Here is a 6,923-nt window from a genome sequence, read left to right on the forward strand (position 1 = left end):
CTGGGTCAGAGCTTCATTGCGCATCTACCTGGGAGAGGGGAGCATGGCCTCTTTGTCTGAGGCGTCAGGCTCTGAGAGGAGCTGCATGACTTCTGACCTCACTTCCTCTTCTTCCCAGCATTTTTTTTTCTAGGCAGGGTTTCTCTTTGGAGCCTGTCCTGGCACTAGCTCTGTAGACCAGGCTGGTCTCGAACTCACAGACATCCGCCTGCCTCTGCCTCCCGAGTGCTGGGATTAAAGGTGTGCGCCACCATCGCCCGGCATCCTCCCAGCATTTTGTTCTGTTTACTCCACCCACCTATGTTCCTACCTATCAGGGCCAAGGCAGTTTATTTAACCAATGACCTTCCTCCATCACAGGATTACATCTTCAATTGCTGCACAGAACAGCATAGGCCTTCTGCTGCCAGACCCAGAAGGTCTGAAACGTTTTCCTGTGAATGAGGATCTTGGCAAAAGTGGCCTTTCTTGACCTAGGCAGAGAAGGGAAGTCAACCCAAGAGCACCCACACAGGGCACTGCAGCATGCAACACACGAGGCAGTTTCCCCCAGGAATTAGTGTACCACAGTCCAGGTCTGTGCCCCATTTGTCTTCTTGGGAGACCTTAAATTGCTACCAGGAACTGGCATTTCTATCTATTTTAGGAAGCGTTTTTCCATTTAACATTTTAAATGTCATATCCTGCATATCTCTTAAAAGTTTTGAAGGCCATCTATTAAGCAAACCTGCTTTTTGTTTTTCGTTATTAGCTTTAAGCTTAACCTGAAAACATGTATAGGAGGCTAAATAAAGCATTTTCCTGTAAATCCATTCCTGTTGTACTTAGCATGACTACAAGTGTAGTTCTGAACACATTAAAGAATTGGATCATTGAGGTGGGTGGTCCTCGGACTTCCCACAGGGCAGGGAACCCTGATTGCTCTTTGGACTGACGAGAGAGGGGGACTTGATTGGGGGAGGGGGTGGGAAAGGGGAGGCGGCTGGGGGGAAGAGACAGAAATCTTAAATAAATAAAGAAAAAAGAAAAAAAAGAAAAAAAGAATTGGATCATTTGTAAGGCAACTATTAGCTTACATGTCTTAATCATCTTTAACAGTTCACAATAACTTAATATCTTTTGATAAGATTATGATTTTACAGCTTTAGCCATGTTAAATTTGAGCCTTAAATATTTAAGTTGAAGACTTAATTGAAGATCCACTCTCACAAAACAAAACTTTAAACCATGAACGCCGTAAATTTTGTACCATACCATCCACAGAGAGACCGTGAACTTTCTTCCTTGTCCTTATTTTATGCACTGTTACGGAAGAGTGCAGTCTCTTGTATGATTCAGTTTATCAAAATAGCTAAAGCTTCACAAATTTCACAAAGACAAGGCAGCTAGCCATACATTAAGTCATTCTCTGAACACATGTTAGGTAAGGAGAGACATTTTATATGCTCTCTGCAGATTGCTTAGGTCATTGTCTTACTGCATCACAAGGTAGCAATATCTCAGTTTCTGGTGTTTAGTGTTTGGTGCTCACAGTGTGGCACTCACTCTTTAGCCATTTATTTATTTATTTATTTATTTATTTATTTATTTATTTAAGATTACATATTAATAAAGACATCATAGTATAAAATGTTTTTATAAACTTTAAATGTCCTATAGCCTTATAAATTTAAATATGTTTAAAGTTGTTTCTTAAATATTCAATTTTTTTCATCAAATTTTTTTTGTGAAACTCAAAAATTTTGTTTTTGAAAGAAGTTCAAAGTCTCTCAGTATCAAAGTAAATAAAATAAAACAAAATTCAAAAAATAAATTATTTGTTTTACTTCAGGAGGGAAGAAACAGGTCACAACCACAATCTGTACAAGGCAAAACCAAGTTCAAAAGTGTAAACAATTCAATGCTCAATATCTGGGATTCATTCATAATCCTCTGGTCTTTCCCCAGGGGCCTGGGTCATTTCTCTTGCTCCACACTCAGTGGCATCCACAGCCATCTTCTAGGTTCTGTGCAATTTAATTGTAATTGGAGTTTCTGTGACCATCATATAGCAACAGCATCTCCACACTGCCAGGTTCCCCCATTGCAACTGGGCTCTCTTTAGGAATGTCAGCCCTGCCACACACTGGCAAGCCTCAGCTGTTCTCCATGACCCTTTCACGCCTTTTAAACCAGTACCACCTGGGTGACTCTTATAACATTCAGCTGCCGGCATGAGGTACATTGTTTATGAATGCATGGAGGTATAGTTTTAATACTGTATTAAACAAGTGTTGTTTTTAATCCTATTTTCATAAACCTCGTTTTTATGAATTTGTTTTTAGTAGAATTATCAGACCAAAATTCATTCTAATCCAAAATATCTTGAAGAACTGTTGTTGCCTCCTTGATTGGTTTATACCAGGTGGTCACCTTAAATCAAGATGGTGCAGAAGCACCTCTCTAACCTTAGTAAAGTAAAATGTGTTTGTCTCCATTTCGATGGGGATCATCAGCTAAGATGCCGGCAAGCCACATGTTCCTTTCCTCTGAATAAGGTGCCACACCATATGGTTCCTTTAAGATTACCTATGTATAGATTTTAAGTATCAACCCCCGGTGTTATGATTTTAAGTTAGTTTTTCATTACAGATTTTTTAAAAAAATTATTTATCTATTTATTTATCTATCTATTTATTTATTTTATTTGCTTTGGTGTTTTGCCTGCATGAATGTGTGTGGCTGTCTGATCTTGGAGCTACAGAAAATTGTTAGCTGCCCTTATGTGAGCTAACCTCGGTCCTCTGAAAGAGCAGTCAGTGCTCTTAACCACTGAGCCATCTCTCCAACCCCCAGATTTTACAGATTCTTAACCATACCCTATAAACTTTCAAATCCGAGGTGCAGAAAGCTTGCACAATAGTTTTATAACGTTTTTATCTTAGCAAAAAGTTTTAGGCAGTTAAATGAAACCAGTAGTCTTATTTATTTTATTATTTTATTTTTGGCTGTTTTGCTTTTCTCTTTTTTCCCATGTCACAGGTCAGGTGACTTGTCCGACACAGGACAGAGAGGAAAGTCTTAAATAAGCATGCTTGGGTCTGGAGAAGGGAGATTCACAAGCCAGCCCCAGAGACAGCTTTCCAATAAAGTAGGACAAAACAACCAATATTATCCACAGCCAAAAGACATTTGACTCCCTGCCAAAACTGAATCCGGTTACCGGAAAGCTCAGAGATAAAAATCTCTGAGCCCTGTCCACAAAGGCAGCCATAGCAAGTGGCAGCAGCTGTTGCCAGAGGTTGGTGGAAGCAAAAATAAACACATAACACCAAATGTACAAGAGACAGAGACAGTAAAAATGAAATCAAAGACAAGATGTATAAAGACAAGACAAAAGGACACAACACCATACCAAAACCCTCAGGTAGGCAGTGCAGCATCTCGCTTTTCACCCTGGATGGGAGAGTACTGGGTCCTCTCAGAATCCTTCTCATTCCTGGTTGGAACCAGATGTAGCAGAAAATTAGTATGACTTTCCAGGGGACACTCCGCAGATGCTTGCTGCTTTTCTCAGCACTGCAAACCACTCTGATAGTCTGCAAAACCGAAAGCATGCCTGGGGAGCTTGGGTAGCTTGGAGCATTCGAAGGTGCACACCTCCTCAGGCAGCCAGCTCTTCAGCCCCAAAGTTCTGCTTGAAGGTCCAGCTTCAGAATTTGGGAGGATGGTTGATGTGGGAGTCCCCTCTGGGTGCTGTGATTACCATTCATGAATAAAGAAACTACCTAGGCCTGTTGATAGGGCAGAGCTTAGGTAGGCGGAGAGGACTGGACTAAATGCTGGGAGAAAGAAGGATAGAGTCAAGAGAAGCCATGGAGCCGCCACCACCAGAGATAGATGTGCTAAAACTTTGCTGGTAGGCCACCACCTCGTGGTGATGCACAGATTAATGGAGATGGGTTAAACTAAGATATAAGAGTTAGCCAATTAGAAGTTAGAGCTAATGGGCCAAGTAGTGATTTAAATAATACAGTTTCTGAGTAATTATTTCTGGTCTAAGCTAGTCGGGCAGCTGGAACAAACAAGCAGCCCTCCTCCTATATAGATGGTCTGATCTTATGGTGGCCTCCAGGAAATGTTAATACCACCAGGCAAGTATAAGACCACTACCACAATTTTTGAGCCAAATTTGAAACAAGCTTTATTAAGTACTGGACAGGACCATGGATACTGGCAAGGTCCATACTGGGATTCCCAGTATATGGTTCCAAATCACATTAGTCAGGGGCCGATAAAGGCAAAACCCACAAGGTTGCATACTTTTTGCCTTTGTCCAGTCAGGGGCAAGCATATCCCCTGACACGCTTCCTGCCTTTGTACCTCCCACTTATAAGAAATCAAGCACACATCTCGGGCAGTTGGGACAACCAGTCTTGTTTACAGAAGCTAAAACACGGGCAGCTTATTATTTTACATGAACAGTCCCCACCATTCCTGGAAGCTCTCTGTCTTTGGGCATGTAGGGCTTAGAGATTAGAGGTATTTTTGTTCTTATAGATCTCTGAAGCATAGCAATTCAAACTTAAAACATAGCTTGAGCTATCACAGCAGCCCTGTAACACACTGCCTGGCCTAAGTGGTTCTTGGAAACCACAGAGCAAGAACCCATGGCCCATTCTCACTCTACTGGCTTTATCGCAGGAGTAGTACTGCCAAGGTCACTCAACTTGGGGTGACTCCTCACCCCTTTGAATCACATCACGGGAAACTTTTAAAGTTCAATTTCTTTATAGCAGTATAAAACTCTTTAGGCCTTTTCCTTTCACTAGTGGTGATCTTAGCTGGGTGGGGTCATCTGAGGGCAGCCAGGTCTTTGTTCCAGGGCAAACCAGTCTTTTTCCTACTGGGGCTAATCTTAGCAAGTACAGTCTTTTTTTCCGGCACAAACCTTGGCTGCAGCTTTGTTTCCTGGAGCTTTTTCCCTCCAAATTGCACATTTGCCTTTCTTTCTGACCCACTTTTTTGTTTATTTTTATTTTCATTTTAGGTTTGCATAAGTATTATAAGTAACAACCACAAAACAGACTAGACATTATTATATCTTGGAACTTCCTCCATCAAAAATTAATTAATCTTACTTTTTAATGTAGCCTTAGGAACGTTCTGTTGTTTAGTTCTCTGTTATCTGTACTCCATCCAGCTTTTATTGGGTTACTTGTTATTTTGGTGATCAATTTCCTGAGTTCTTTGTATGTTTTGGAGATCAGACCTCTGTCTGATGTGGGGTTAGTGAAGATCTTTTCCCATTCTGTAGGCTGTCGTTTTGTCTTGTTGACCATGTCCTTTGCTTTACAGAAGCTTTTCAGTTTCAGGAGGTCCCAATTTCCCTAGATCCTTCCCCTTTCTACCTATACAACATCATGTTCTTTCTCTTTCTTAAAAAATAAAACCAAAAGAAAACTAAAAAAGGACACACACACACACACACACACCAAGGAGTCTATTTTGTGTTGGCCAACTCTTCCTGATCATGAGAGTTACCTTAGAATGGATTGCTATACCCAGTGTCACTGGTTGGAGAAAACTGGTTTTCCCTCTCCCAGCCGCTATCAATTGCAAATAGTTTCTTGGTTAGGGTTGGAACTTTCTGTCCACTTCCTCTTCTTTGTTCTGGGATTTTTGTCTGACATGAATTTGTAGAGGTCTGTGAATGTTCCTACAGTTTTTTAAAGTTCGTATGCATATCAGTTTCTGTAGAGTCATCCAATATTTCTGGCTCTTAGAGTCTTTCTTCTGCTCTTCTACATAGATCCCTGAGATTTGAGGGGGAGGGCTTTGATGAAAACATCCCATTTACGACTGAGTACTCCTCTTACTCTCTGCATGTTGTTCACTTATGGATCTCTTTTTAAGTTACCATCTATACGAGAAGCTTCTATGATGAGGGTTGAGTGAGGCACTGTTTTATGGATATAGAAATATGTCATTAGCAGTCATTTTGTTGTTGTGTTTGTTTAGCAGAATTATTGTAGTGAAATTTCCCCTACAGTCCATGAAAAATCTAGATTCAGGTTCTTGGCCTCTTTATTTTTTTTAAAATTTATTTATTTCTTTATTAATTAATTAAAGATTTCTGTCTCTTCCCCACCGCTGCCTTGGCCTCTTTAATAATGTCAGGTATAGGTTTATCTCATGGGATGAGCTATAAATATAATCAAGAAGTGACTGGTTACTTCCATAACATTTGTGCCACTATTGTACCAGTGTATATATCCGGCAGACAGGTTGCTATTGTGGCTCATACGATTTGTGGCTGGGTGAGACTGTTGTTTACTTTTCTACTCTGGTAGTTTAGTTTCTTGTAGCAATATGCTTGTTACTAAGTAGAGTCAAAGCTTCTAGTTGAGAACCAGCCCAATTTCTTTATGTTCTATGACACAAATATGTCATGTCTTCAGCAATAGGAGCTTAACACTAGGTTGTGGAGAATTATCAACAGAATTGGCAATAGCTTTTAATACTTGGAGTGAGTGTTTTTAAGGACACTTTTGGCCAATGACTTAAATGGATGTAACCCATTCTTGATATTGGGAGTTTTATTTTGAAGCAAATAATGTCCTTTTGTGTATCTTTGTCTTCTCAAATATGTGGTAGCTTCATTTAAATTCCTTTTATATATTTACTTAGGTAGCTTCTAGAGTAGTGTTTTAATATAGCTTTTCTAAAGCCTTTAGTGTTAAACATCCATCCTTTCCAACATCCTCTCATCTTCATTTGTCCTCCCATTCTACTCCCCATTTAAGATTCCTCATTTTCCTTTTATTCCTTCATAAGATTATATTCTCTTTCTCTTTTTGTGGAGAGTCTCTTCTCCCATGGTTTCTTACTAGCTCCATAACCTCTGTGAATATTCTGAGCTAAACACACATATCTAAAGCTTA

Source organism: Alexandromys fortis, unplaced genomic scaffold, assembly GCF_014885135.2.
Source record: "Alexandromys fortis isolate MF-2015 unplaced genomic scaffold, M_Fortis_MF-2015_v1.1 scaffold_5, whole genome shotgun sequence".
In the NCBI taxonomy this organism is placed as follows: Eukaryota; Metazoa; Chordata; class Mammalia; order Rodentia; family Cricetidae; genus Alexandromys; species Alexandromys fortis.